Source organism: Hyperolius riggenbachi, chromosome 8 (genome assembly GCF_040937935.1).
Source record: "Hyperolius riggenbachi isolate aHypRig1 chromosome 8, aHypRig1.pri, whole genome shotgun sequence".
NCBI lineage: Eukaryota > Metazoa > Chordata > Amphibia > Anura > Hyperoliidae > Hyperolius > Hyperolius riggenbachi.
In genome coordinates, this window is record NC_090653.1 from 35,592,997 (window position 1) to 35,606,990 (window position 13,994).

At 48.6% G+C, this 13,994-nt stretch overlaps 1 protein-coding gene across 4 annotated transcripts in view; it reads left to right on the forward strand.

Moving 5' to 3' along the window:
* Positions 1-13,994, forward strand: part of LOC137528712 (class I histocompatibility antigen, F10 alpha chain-like) — a 318,384-nt gene that overhangs the window by 123,924 nt on the left and 180,466 nt on the right. The window lies entirely within an intron of this gene.

Below are 13,994 nucleotides of genomic sequence, written 5' to 3' on the forward strand. Positions count from 1 at the left end.
AGTAGAAGAGCCAGGCACCTCTGTCCTCCAGTGGGGTCAGGTCCAATCTCCACACCTGCTTATACAGTGGTTGCCTTTGAAGTAACCCTGCTTTGTGAGCCGGGATGGTCGGAAATGCCAAATTCTGATTCCGCGAAAAATCCGCTTTCCGCCATTGCCAACTTCTGCTACCGATTTTTGCATTCCGATGTGGATTTCCACAGAAATCGCGGAAATACTACAAGGTCTTTTTGAAAACAAATGTTTTTCCTCTTGTTCCCACTCTTCTGTTTAATGTAATTTAGTGTTTCTAGGACCTACGGGGGCTTTGCTATTAACCGCTAAAGTCGGCAGATTTTGACTGTTAAGTAAACTGCAGAAAATCCGCATTACCAGATATGCGGTAATTTTAAGCCAATCAGAAGACTCAGAATGAGTAAACCAATCAGAGAATGGGGATATAGGCAGAAATTTCCGCATTCTCTGATTGGCTTATTCATTCTGAGTTTTCTGATTGGCTTAAAATGACTGCATATGTAGGTAATGCGGATTTTCTGCATTTTACATTACAGTCAAAATCCGCTGACTTTAGCGGTTAATGGCAAAGACCCCATAAGTCCTAGACACACCACATTTTCAGGGTACATTAAACAGAAGAGTGGGAACAAGGAAAAAAAATCAAAAAGACCTTGTTGTTTTTAAGAAAATCGATGTTAAAGTCAGCGGACATTTCCGCAAAAAATTCCTGTGATTTCCGCGGAAATCCGCCTACCGCACTTGTATTACCGATTTCCGCATTCCGAACAAGCATCCCTATTTGTGAGTATAGCTTATTACTCTATCATACTTCATTTCAACTACCAGTACATGCTACACTATATTTGGCTCTTGGTGTCCCTACCCTGTGTTCTGATTTACAGTAGCTAATAAAAAGTTGACAGATCTGACAGACTTTGGACTAGTACATCTCCTCAAGGGAGAATCTCAGTATTACCTTCATACTTTACAAAAGCACTCCATGGAAAGAATCTATACTGAGATGTCAGCAAGCTTCCCTACTCATCTGCACAGTATTTTGGCAGTTGGACTGAGCAACTGCAGTTTAGTAAATGCTTTTGTAAAAAAAAAAAAAAAACTGAGAATACCCCAAGAAAAGATGGACTAGTCCAAAACCTGACATATCTGTCAGATTTTCCCTACTGCTGGAAGTGACTGCCATACAGAGGAAAAATGTATTTATAGTGCAGTTTCCTCTTGGAGAAATGTACGTTTATATGTATGCATTTTTCAATTTTTTGGTTGTCCCTTAAAATATAAATCATAAATTGTCCGAACAGTATTCCTTACATAACTAGTATTATTAGAGCTGTAACAGGTCTGGAAGCATCAAATACGGGGCCTGATTCACAAAGCGGTGCTAACAGTTAGCACCCTGGTGAAAAGCCATTTATCACGCCTAAACTCAGTTTAGGCATGATAAGTTTGGGTGTGATAAGTTTAGGTGTGATAAGTTTAAGCACCAACTGCGTTAGCACCGCAGTGCACAGCTGATCAAAAGTTTTGCGCTAGCAAAGTCTGGTGTACTTTGCATAGAGTTTAATGGTGCTGCTTTGCATGCGGGACTTTGCACGCCAGTGGTGCTCAAATACCCCTTTTTAAAATTCGAGTTTGGTCGAATTCGAATAGTAAATTATTCGAGGTCAGTCGAATATTCGAGTCGAATAATTTTTACTATTCGATTCGACCTCGGACTTCGAGCTCACTATTCGAGTCGGTATTCGAGCTCATTATTCGAGCTGACTATTCGAATTGCCCTTAAAGAGAACCAGAGATGAAGCAACCTCATGTATTTTACCTTATAAATCAGTGGGAACATGACAGTAAACACCTAATCTGCTCTTTGCTACATTGTTCTCTGTTTAATTTGCCTGTTATCACCTCTAAGATAAGAATCCCGACTAAGCAGTCGGTCTGGCTTTGCTACAGAATAATTATAGCTGAGACTGTGTTCTTTGATGTCTTTTCAAGTCCAAGCCTGCCCCCTGCTGGCTTTGCTCAGGAATCATTATAGCTGAGTCATTATAGCAAAGCCAAAACAATGCTCAGTCCTGGATTCTTATCTCAGCTAGATAACAGACACTTTTAGCAGTGAGGATGGAACAGAGAGCATGGTAAATGTTTTCTCTAATGTTCCCACTGATTTCTATGGTAAAATACACGAGGGTGCTTCGTCTCTGGTTCACTTTAAATAGCTTCCAACACTTGTTTTGAGGGTGAATGATGCAAGAAACATCTTTTTTTCCAAGTAACAACAGCAAGTGATTATGTGGGGATGTTCCTTTAATCATCCTCCTCCTCCTCCTCCTCCTCCTCCTTTTTTTTTTTAACGTTTTTTTGGTTTTGGTTTTACAACCAATATAGCTATTGTTTGACGTAATAGCTGGTGGCAGAGTGGCAACAGAAGGTAATTCTGTGTACCCTGGCAGTGGGAAAGACAGACAGCAGCAGCAGCAGCAGGAGGAATGGAGGAGTAATTATGTGAGCAGCTATTGTTTGACGTAATAGCTGGTGGCATAGTGGCAGCAGAAGGTAATTCTGTGTACCCTGGCAGTGGGAAACACAGACCGACAGCAGCAGCAGCAGCAGGAGGAATGGAGGAGTAGTGTGAGTGTGGCAGCAGGTAGGCAGCGTGACATAATAGCCCTGGTACCTAGCGGTGATACCAGGGCTGTAAATAAACACAACAGGAGGTCCCAGACAGCGGTCGTGCAGCCCACATCGTGTCCAATACACAACTGGGACAACACAGTTTTCAACCCGGGCACCTCAGAGAAATTAAACCTTTTTTTTTTTTAACGTTTTTTTGGTTTTGGTTTTACAACCAATATAGCTATTGTTTGACGTAATAGCTGGTGGCAGAGTGGCAGCAGAAGGTAATTCTGTGTACCCTGGCAGTGGGAAACACAGACAGACAGCAGAAGGGCAGTACACAGCAGCCCACTGTAGGTGTAAAATGTGTGGCTGCATGCGACGTAATAGTCAAAGTGAACCAGGCTGGCTTAGTGAGCAGGAGCCAGGAGGTGGTAAAGGGTGGTAAGGCACATTAACGATGGTTCTAAGTTCCGGCAGCCAGTTCATGTCCCCCTCTCGCCGACAACAGGGGCCAGGAACTCACCTTCCACCCACGCCTGGTTCATCTTGAGAAACGTCAGTCTGTCCACAGACTTGTGAGACAGACGTGAGCGTTTCTCGGTGAGCACGCCACCAGCTGCACTGAAGCAGCGCTCGGACAGCACGCTGGAAGGGGGGCAGGACAGCACTTCCAGGGCGTACTGCGCCAGCTCGCTCCAGATCTCCAGGCGCTTGACCCAATACTCCATGGGATCAACAGGGGCATCGCTGTCAAGACTGCTGTAGGACCCCATGTAGTCAGCCACCATGCAGGTCAGGCGCTGGCTGTGACCGGAGGAGGATGCTGCTCTCTAGTCACTGCTGCCGGAGCCTCTACAGTCCTGTAGAGCTCGTGGCTGAGAGACAGCAGGTCTGTGGGGCGCTTGCTGCTGCTGGATGCAGGCACCTGCTGCTGCCTCTGTGCTGGCTGGACAGTGGGGGTGGAAGGCTGGGGGAAGGCTTCCTCCAAGCGCTCAACAAGGGCCTGCTGCAAGCTCCTTATTTGTTGCGCTGGGTCTCCTCCTGCAGGCGGCAGGAACTGGCTCAACTTCCCCTTGAGGCGTGGGTCCAACATCATGCTGATCCAGATGTCCTCCCTCTGCTTCATCTGGATCACCCTGGGGTCCTTGCGCAGGCACGCCAGCATGTGCGCTGCCATTGGGAAGAGGCGGGCCACGTGTGCTGGCACATCGATGGCAGTGCTGTCCTCATCCTCCTCCTCTGCCTCGTCAGCCTCATCCTCTCTCCACCCCCGCACCAACTCAGCTGCACTGTGCTGCTCCCCCTCATCAGCAGCAAGGTCAGGGACCTCCACCAAGTCCTCCTCCTCCTCCCCCTCAGAGGTGGACTGTGCAGCTGCTTGCCGCTCCTGCTGGTCCAAGGCTGCCGCTCCCTGTTCCAGCAAAGCATCGAGGGCCCTGTTCAGCAGACAAACCAGGGGCACCCACTCGCAGACCATAGCATGGTCCCTGCTCACCATGTTAGTGGCCTGCAGAAAGGGAGCCAGCACTAAGCACACCTGCTGCATGTGCCTCCAGTCATCATCGGGGACGATGGACGGGATGTTGCTGGTCTTGTCCCTTCTCTGAGCGGCGGAAACAGTGGCCAGGGCAAGGTACTGGTTGACAGCGTGCTTCTGTTCAACCAGACGCTCCAACATCACCAGGGTGGAGTTCCAGCGAGTCGGAACGTCAAGGATCAGCCTATGGCGTGGCAGCTCCAGCTCCTTTTGCACGTCTTCCAGGCTCGCACAGGCTGCAGCCGAGTGCCGGAAGTGACGCACAACGTTCCTTGCTGTTTCCAGCAGTTCGCCCATCCCCTGGTAGGTGCGCAAGAACTTCTGCACCACCAGGTTCAGCACGTGGGCAAGACAGGGGATGTGGGTCAGGTTTCCCCTGTCAATTGCAGCAACCAGATTGGCCCCATTGTCGGCCACCACCTCTCCGACTCTGAGGCCTCTGGGGGTCAGCCAAATCCTCTCCTGCTCCTAGAGTTTGGCCAACACATGGGCTGCCGTCAGCTTGGTCTTGCCAAGGCTGACCAACTGCAGCAGCACTTGGCAGTGGCGGGCCTTCACGCTGCTGCTGAGGCGGGGGGTTTGGCCAGGTGTGCCGGAGGATGGCAGAGGATCGGAGGAACCTGCTGCAGTTCCCCTGACCCTGCGGGGTGGCACCACCCACTGTGTTGCTGCTGCTGCTGTGCCCGCTGCTGCTCTCCCATCCTCACCCCCTTCCACCAAGCTGACCCAGTGGACAGTGAAGGACAGGTAGCGGCCTGTCCCGAAGCGGCTGCTCCAGGAGTCCATGGTGACGTGGACCCTTTCACCAACCGCGTGCTCCAGCCCTCGCTCCACATTGGCCATCACAAAGCGGTGCAGTGCAGGAATGGCCTTGCGGGCGAAGAAGTGTCTGCTGGGGAGCTGCCAGTCTGGGGCTGCACAAGCAAGCAGCGCCCGCATGTCGCTTCCCCTCCTGCACGAGCGTGTACGGCAGGAGTTGGGAGCACATGGCCCGTGCCAGCAAGCCGTTCAGCTGCCGCACGCGACGGCTGCTGGGAGGCAGAGCCCTAACCACCCCCTGGAAGGACTCGCTCAAAAGGCTCTGGCGTGGCCTTTTGCTGGCACGGGAATCAGCAGACACAGCAGAGGAGGCCACTGAGGACTGGCTGCCAGAACAGGCCTCAGTGTCGGCGGCAGGAGTTGCAGAGGGGGGAGGAGCAGTGCGTTTCCGCACTCCTGCTGGTGCTGCTGGAGGAGCAGGAGGGCGGGTGGCTGCTGTTGCTGCTGCTGCTGCTGCTGAAGGCTGTGCAGTGATGGGTGTGGTGCCACTGCCAGCACCAGATGCCTTCAGCCTCTGGAACTCCTCATGCTGGTGGAAATGTTTCGCAGCAAGGTGGTTGATGAGCGAGCTGGTGCTGAACTTTAAGGGGTCTGCACCTCTGCTCAACTTCCGCTGACAGTGGTTGCAAGTGGCGTACTTGCTGTACACAGTGGGCATGGTGAAAAATCGCCAGATTGGTGACAAAAACATCCCCCTACGGCATGGAAGCGCTGCTGCCTGTCTCCCTGTGGTGGTTGGGGGGGGGGCTTGGGTGCGGCTGGTGGTGGTACTGGCAGATGCTGCTGCTGCTGCTGAGCCTGAGACACCAGCAGGCTGTGGGACCTGCCTACTGCTGCCAATGCTTGCAATGATGCGCCTCCTTGCAAGGCCCACAAGCGCATCCTCCTCCTCCTCCTCAGAGCTGCTGAGGACGACATCCCCTGGAGGTGGTGGCACCCAGTCTCTGTCTGTCACCGGGTCATCATCATCCTCCCCCTCCTGAAACATGTCCTGCTGGGATGATGACCCCCCAAACTCCTCTCCTGATGCATGGATGGGCTGCTTGACTGTCGCCACAGTCTTGCTGTCCAATCCCTCATCCCCCAAAGTGCCCATCAGCATCTCCTCCTCCAAATCGCCAACAACAGCAGACAATTGACTCATCATGCCTGGGGTCAAAAGAGTGCTGAATGACAGGTCGGCGACTGACGGTGAACTGGCCTCCTCCCCAGACCCTGCTGGGCGGCTGCTGCGAACAGGGGTGGTGGTGGTGAGGGTGGAGGCCTCGGATGCAGAGCTGATGGCGGGCTGCTCATCCTCCGTCATCAGTTGCACCACAGTGTCTGCATCCTTTTCCTCAATGGGACGTTTCCGACCCAGCTGGAGGAAAATCGGAGCAGGTGCTACACGCTGCTGCTGCTGTGTCTCTGCAGCGTGAGTTGCAGATGCTCCTGCTGGGCGGCGCCCAAGGCGTCCACGGCCAGTGGCTATGGGAGGAATGTTAGCCACTGACGCCTGCTGCTGCTGCGGAACTGTGCATGGTGGCGCGGCCGCGGCCTGCCACAATGCTGCTCCCTCTCCTCCTGATTCCCTTGCTGCCCTTCCCCTTGCCCAAACCGCGCTGGCTGCCACTTCCAGACATCTTCGATGTTTTGGGCGTAAAGACAAAAGTTTTTTAAAAGGGCGGGTGAAAAGTGGGGTACTTTAATGGAGTGGGTTGGTGGGTGAGGTGACTGAGTGAGTGTCCCTAGTACAGTAAGTAAGTAGTAACAGTCAGGAAGTACAACTAGAAGTTACAATAATCAGTAGTAATCACAAGGAAATTTAGTGTGTGTACACTACAGACAGTGAGTGCACGCACGCGCAAACACGCGCAGGAGCTAGCCTATGAACAGTGACTGAGTGAGTGTCCCTAGTACAGTAAGTAAGTAGTAACAGTCAGGAAGTACAACTAGCAGTTACAATAATCAGTAGTAATCACAAGTAAATTTAGTGTGTGTACACTACAGACAGTGAGTGCACGCACGCGCAAACACGCGCAGGAGCTAGCCTACGAACAGTGACTGAGTGAGTGTCCCTAGTACAGTAAGTAAGTAGTAACAGTCAGGAAGTACAACTAGCAGTTACAATAATCAGTAGTAATCACAAGTAAATTTAGTGTGTGTACACTACAGACAGTGAGTGCACGCACGCGCAAACACGCGCAGGAGCTAGCCTATGAACAGTGACTGAGTGAGTGTCCCTAGTACAGTAAGTAAGTAGTAACAGTCAGGAAGTACAACTAGAAATTACAATAATCAATCAGTAATCAGAAGGAAATAGAGTGTGTGTACACTACAGACAGTGAGTGCACGCACGCGCAAACACGCGCAGGAGCTAGCCTATGAACAGTGACTGAGTGAGTGTCCCTAGTACAGTAAGTAAGTAGTAACAGTCAGGAAGTACAACTAGCAGTTACAATAATCAGTAGTAATCACAAGTAAATTTAGTGTGTGTACACTACAGACAGTGAGTGCACGCACGCGCAAACACGCGCAGGAGCTAGCCTATGAACAGTGACTGAGTGAGTGTCCCTAGTACAGTAAGTAAGTAGTAACAGTCAGGAAGTACAACTAGCAGTTACAATAATCAGTAGTAATCACAAGTAAATTTAGTGTGTGTACACTACAGACAGTGAGTGCACGCACGCACGCGCAAACACGCGCAGGAGCTAGCCTATGAACAGTGACTGAGTGAGTGTCCCTACTACAGTAAGTAAGTAGTAACAGTCAGGAAGTACAACTAGAAATTACAATAATCAATCAGTAATCAGAAGGAAATAGAGTGTGTGTAGTGTGTACACACTACACAGACAGTGAGTGCACACACACACGCAGGAGCTAGCCTATGAACAGTGACTGAGTGTCCTAGTACAGTAAGAGTAAGTAGTAACAGTAAGTACAACTAATTACAATAATCAATCAGTAATCAGAACTTCAGAAGGAAATAGAGTGTGTTGTACACAGACAGTGAGTGCACACACGCAGGAGCTAGTGGCCTATGAACAGTGACTGAGTGTCCTAGACTCCTATAGTACAGTAAGAGTAAGTAGTAACAGTAAGTACAACTAATTACAATAATCAATCAGTAATCAGAAGGAAATAGAGTGTGTGTGTACAGTACACAGACAGTGAGTGCACACACGCAGGAGCTAGTAGCCTATGAACAGTGACAGTGAGTGCCCTAGTACAGTATAACTACAATACTAAATACAGAATCAATCAGTAGTAAAGGACAGCAGAAATACTGGTATAGATGAGAGAAATAAACAGAGGACAGGAGAGAACAGCTGCCCACACAGGCAGGCCCTGAGGCCTAAAGCTGTGTAAGCTTGCCTGCAGCAGCTGTCTCTGTCTATGTAACACAAAAGCTACTAACTAAAATACAATGTCTATCTAACTAACAACAATATAGGTGTGTATAGGAGGTGTATGTGAGCAAAAACGCTAGGTAAATGACCACAATAGAGCTCTTGCTAAGCCAAAGCACAAAGGAGCAACTCTCTCTCTATGCAAGTCTCAGGCAAGGACGGAGAAACCTAAAATGGCGGCCGCTATTTATAGGGTAGGTGCTGGCCAGGGTCCCCCTCTGTGATTGGCTGCCGTCAGAGGGCCTGGGAGCCCTCTGATTGGCTCTAAGGACATCAATCTGGGCTATGACGCTATTCGAGCTCGGTACCCGAGCTCGAATAGCGCCGTTTGCTCGAATAGCTCGAATAGTGAATGGGCTATTTGAGTGCACTCGAATAGCCCATTCGAATAGCTCCAGCTATTCGGAGCTCGAATACCGAGCTCGAATAGCTGAAAAAGAGCTCGAATATTCGATATACTCGAATATTCGAGCTCTGCTGAGCACCACTGTTGCACGCTATCTACACTTATCTAAACTTAGCATGCCTAAACTTATCACACCTAAACTGGCTTTTCACCAGTGTGGTGCAAAGGTTATCATGCCTAAAGTCTTTTAGGCGTGATAACTGAGTTATCACCGCTTTGTGAATCAGGCCCACTGAGTACAGTACACACTCCTGACTAGAGATGGCTTGAGAGATATAAAGCATCTCTACCTTGGAAAATCGGGGGCCCAGATGGTGTAGTATGTTAGGCAGTGTAGATGGAAGTTGAAAAATGTCTAATGGTCCTCACAATAATGTACAAGTTGCAAAACACCGCAAACCATTTGTAATACAGTGGGTTGCAAAAGTATTCGGCCCCCTTGAAGTTTTCCACATTTTGTCACATTACTGCTACAAACATGAATCAATGTTATTGGAATTCCACGTGACAGACCAATACAAAGTGGTGTACACGTGAGAAGTGGAACGAAAATCATACATGATTCCAAACATTTTTTACAAATAAATAACTGCAAAGTGGTGTGTGCATAATTATTCGGCCCCCTTTGATCTGAGTGCAGTCAGTTGCCCATAGACATTGCCTGATGAGTGCTAATGACTAAATAGAGTACACCTGTGTGTAATCTAATGTCAGTACAAATACAGCTGCTCTGTGAGGGCCTCAGAGGTTGTCTTAGGGCTCGTTTCCACTATCGCGAATCCGCATGCGTCCAACGCATGCGGATTCGCACATGTAATGTAAGTGGATGGGCCTGTTTCCACTCTTGCGTTGGTGATGTGCGTTTTTTCAAGCGGTGAAAAAACGCACAAAACAGCCAACGAATTTGCCTGCGAGTGGAATGCAGGCGAATCGCATACAATGTGTTTAATAGTAAAAACGCATGCGTTTTTTACATGCGTTTTTACCCGCGATTTCGCACCTTTTTAATGTTATTTTGCCCTGGCAGTGTCATGGTTAATTTCGCATGGCACCCTGCCATGCGAAATCGCACGCGAAATCGCGGGTAAAAACGCATGCGGAAACGCATCCGCATGCGTTTTTACAAGCGTCGGAATGCGTCGAAATCGCGTCGCAACAGTGGAAACGAGCCCTAAGAGAATCTTGGGAGCAACAGCACCATGAAGTCCAAAGAACACACCAGACAGGTCAGGGATAAAGTTATTGAGAAATTTAAAGCAGGCTTAGGCTACAAAAAGATTTCCAAAGCCTTGAACATCCCACGGAACACTGTTCAAGCGATCATTCAGAAATGGAAGAAGTATCGCAAATCTGTAAACCTACCAAGACAAGGCAATCCACCTAAACTCACAGGCCGAACAAGGAGACGCTGATCAGAAATGCAGCCAAGAGGCCCATGGTGACTCTGGACGAGCTGCAGAGATCTACAGCTCAGGTGGGAGACTCTGTCCATAGGACAACTATTAGTCATGCACTGTACAAAGTTGGCCTTTATGGAAGAGTAGCAAGAAGAAAGCCATTGTTAACAGAAAAGCATAAGAAGTCCCGTTTGCAGTTTGCCACAAGCCATGTGGGGGACACAGCAACCATGTGCAAGAAGGTGCTCTGGTCAGATGAGACCAAAATAGAACTTTTTGGCCAAAATGCAAAACGCTATGTGTGGCGGAAAACTAACACTGCACATCACTCTGAACACACCATCCCCACTGTCAAATATGGTGGTGGCAGCATCATGCTCGGGAGGTGCATCTCTTCAGCAGGGACAGGGAAGCTGGTCAGAGTTGATGGGAAGATGGATGGAGCCAAATACAAACTTGGAAGAAAACCTCTTGGAGACTGCAAAAGACTTGAGACTGGGGCGGAGGTTCGCCTTCCAGCAGGACAATGACCCTAAACATAAAGCCAGGGCAACAATGGAATGGTTTAAAACAAAACATATCTATGTGTTAGAATGGCCCAGTCAAAGTCCAGATCTAAATCCAATCGAGAATCTGTGGCAAGATCTGAAAACTACTGTTCACAAACGCTGTCCATCTAATCTGACTGAGCTGGAGCTGTTTTGCAAAGAAGAATGGGCAAGGATTTTAGTCTCTAGATGTGCAAAGCTGGTAGAGACATACCCTAAAAGACTGGCAGCTGTATTTGCAGCAAAAGGTGGTTCTACAAAGTATTGGCTCAGGGGGCTGAATAATTACGCACACCCCACTTTGCAGTTATTTATTTGTAAAAAATGTTTGGAATGATGTATGATTTTCGATCCACTTCTCACATGTACACCACTTTGTATTGGTCTTTCACATGGAATTCCAATGAAATTGATGCATGTTTGTGGCAGTAATGTGACAAAATGTGGAAAACTTCAAGGGGGCCGAATACTTTTGCAACCCACTGTATGAAGCTGCACTTATGGATGCAGTGTAAGTAAAAGCAGCCAGGCGTGTGACAGAGCAGAGAACACCCAGGCTCATGTGAGGAAGACAGGACATTAGCTACTTCCAGGGGCGGACTGAAAACTCATGGGGCCCCCGGGCAATAGGAGATTATGGGGCCTCATACCAGTGTTGTAAACCTTTCACGTTATATTTTACTAACAAAGATATAAAAATTTACTGACAGTATGGACTCGATTCACAAAGCGGTGATAAACCAGTTATCACGCCTAAAAGACTTTAGGCGTGATAACCATTGCACAACGCTGGTGAAAAGCCCCTTATCACGCCTAAACTCAGTTTAGGCGTGATAAGTTTAGGCGTGATAAGTATAGATAAGTTTAGGCGTGATAAGTTTAGATAAGTTTAGTCCTGCAAAGTCCCACGCGCAAAGCAGCACCATTAAACTCTATGCAACGTTTTGCGCGCACCAGACTTTGCTAGCACAAAACTTTTGATCAGCTGTGCACTGCGGTGCTAAATTTATCACGCCTAAACTTATCATGCCTAAACTGAGTTAAGGCGTGATAAGGGGCTTTTCACCAGCGTGCTAACTGTTAGCACCGCTTTGTGAATCAAGCCCGATATTTTTTAGTGATAAAAAACCCTGTGGCGTGCCAACAAATGGGTGTGGCCACCCAACAGAATGTGGTCATGGGTGGGGCCAAATATACATGACCTTAGCAGTGGTGTAAAAGGTCTGCCAGGGAAGTTTGAGCTCTGCCGTAGTGTTTCCCCCCAAAATACATGTAATCTGACAGCATTTCACCAAAACTACACATAATTTGGCAGTGGTTCCTCCAAAATACAAATAATATGGCAGTGGTTCCCCCAAAATAGTCGTAATCTGGCAGCAGCGGTTCCCCCAACATACACATAATTTTGCAGTGGTTCCCCAAAATATGCATAATCTGGCAGCGGATCATCCAAAATACATGTATCAACCAAAATACACGCATCACCCAAAATACATGTAATCTGGCAGCAGTGGTTCTCCCAAAATACACATAATCTGGAAGCAGCTGTTCCCTCAACATACACTTAATCTGGCAGCTGTTCCCCAAAATACACTTAATCCGGCAGCAGTGGTTCCCCAAAAATAGTTAATCTGGCAGCAGTTCCCCCAAAATAGGTGCCCCCAGTATAGGTAGCCAAGTCTATAGGTATCCCCAGTGGAAGTAACCAGGTCTATAGGTGTCCCCAGTATAGGTAGCCAGATCTATAGGTGTCCCCAGTATAAGTAGCCAGGTCTATAGGTGTCCCCAGTTTAGATAGCCAGATCTATAAGTGCCTCCAGTTTTAATAGCCAGGTCTATAGGTGTCCCCAGAATAGGTTGCCAGGTCTATAGGTGTCCGCAGTATAAGTAGTCAGATCTATAGGTGTCTCCAGTTTTGATAGCCAGGTCTATAGGTGTCTCCAGTTTAGCTAGCCAGGTCTATAGGTGCCCACAGAATAGATAGCCAGGTTTATAGGTGTCCACAGAATAGATAGCCAGGTCTATAGGTGTCCCCAGTATAGATAGCCAGGTCCATATGTGTCCCAAGAATAAGTAACCAGGTGTCCCCAGTAGGAGGGGTGGCAGCGCAGTGAAGGGGAAGCAGGGCACAGCGGCTTCCCTCACCTGGGGCTCCCCCTTCCTCGCTCCCCCATCCAGAATAGCAGCGTGACAGCAGGCGGCAGGTGCAGCGGAACACTACCTCCTATACCCAGCACCAGAGGAAGATCAGTGTGCCACTGGTCTGGTCTAGGCAGTGACATCACCAGACCAGCGGCACATAGATCTTCCTCTGGCGCTAGGTATAGGAGGTAGTGTTCCTCTGTGCCTGCCACCCGCTGTCACAACTGCTATTCTGGAGGGGGGAGTGAGGAAAGGGGAGCCCCAAGGTGAGGGAAGGGGGGGGAGACGGCTGTGCCTTACTTCCCTTTCACTGCGCTGCCACCCCAGAGCGGGCCCCCCCTGACCACGGGCCCTTGGTCCGTGCCGAGTGCCCAAATGGTCAGTCCACCCCTGGCTACTTCTGCTGCCTGGAAGTGATACTCACATACGTTCACTTCCGCTGTGCATCTTTTATGCGCACCCATAGTTCCTCTTGCATGTGTTTGCATGCTCCTGATGGCTCCAAAGGAAGCAAATATTGGTGCAAGGAAACATGTGTTCCCTGAGCCAATCTGTAACCGTGATCATTCCTATACTGGGACAAGTTTTGCATTGCAGAAATGGCTTCTTGCCGGGACTGTCGCCTTAGCGGGCATGCCCCCATGCGTGTATAAGAACGGTTATACTGGGCAGTCATGGCCTACGCACTAGCACAAAGCAATACAGGAGCAGCTTTGTGCTACTGCACAGGCACAGGCCATACAAGTCAGAACCTTACAAACCACCCATATTTAAATAGCCCAGGTTATTTCCCCTTCATAATAGTGACATGCTTGTCCTTTTTCTGATATCCAGACTCTTCTAGGCTCTTCAAAGAAATAATGGAGCTAAAATACTTTGTGCAAAAAAATGGTCTTTAGAAAGCCACATGCACACTTCAGTGTTAATGGCTTGCTAAATACCCAGCTAGCTATAAAATGAAACACACGTGGTATCATTTTAACTGTGATAAATAGTAGAATTGATTTTAGGGTGATTTAGCATTGAGGCCTATGTCTTGTGAATTCTTTTTAGTGAAAAACTGAAACAAAAGCTATATTTTCATATACTCTATACCAAAACACTTGCAAAAAGAAACTGACAGTA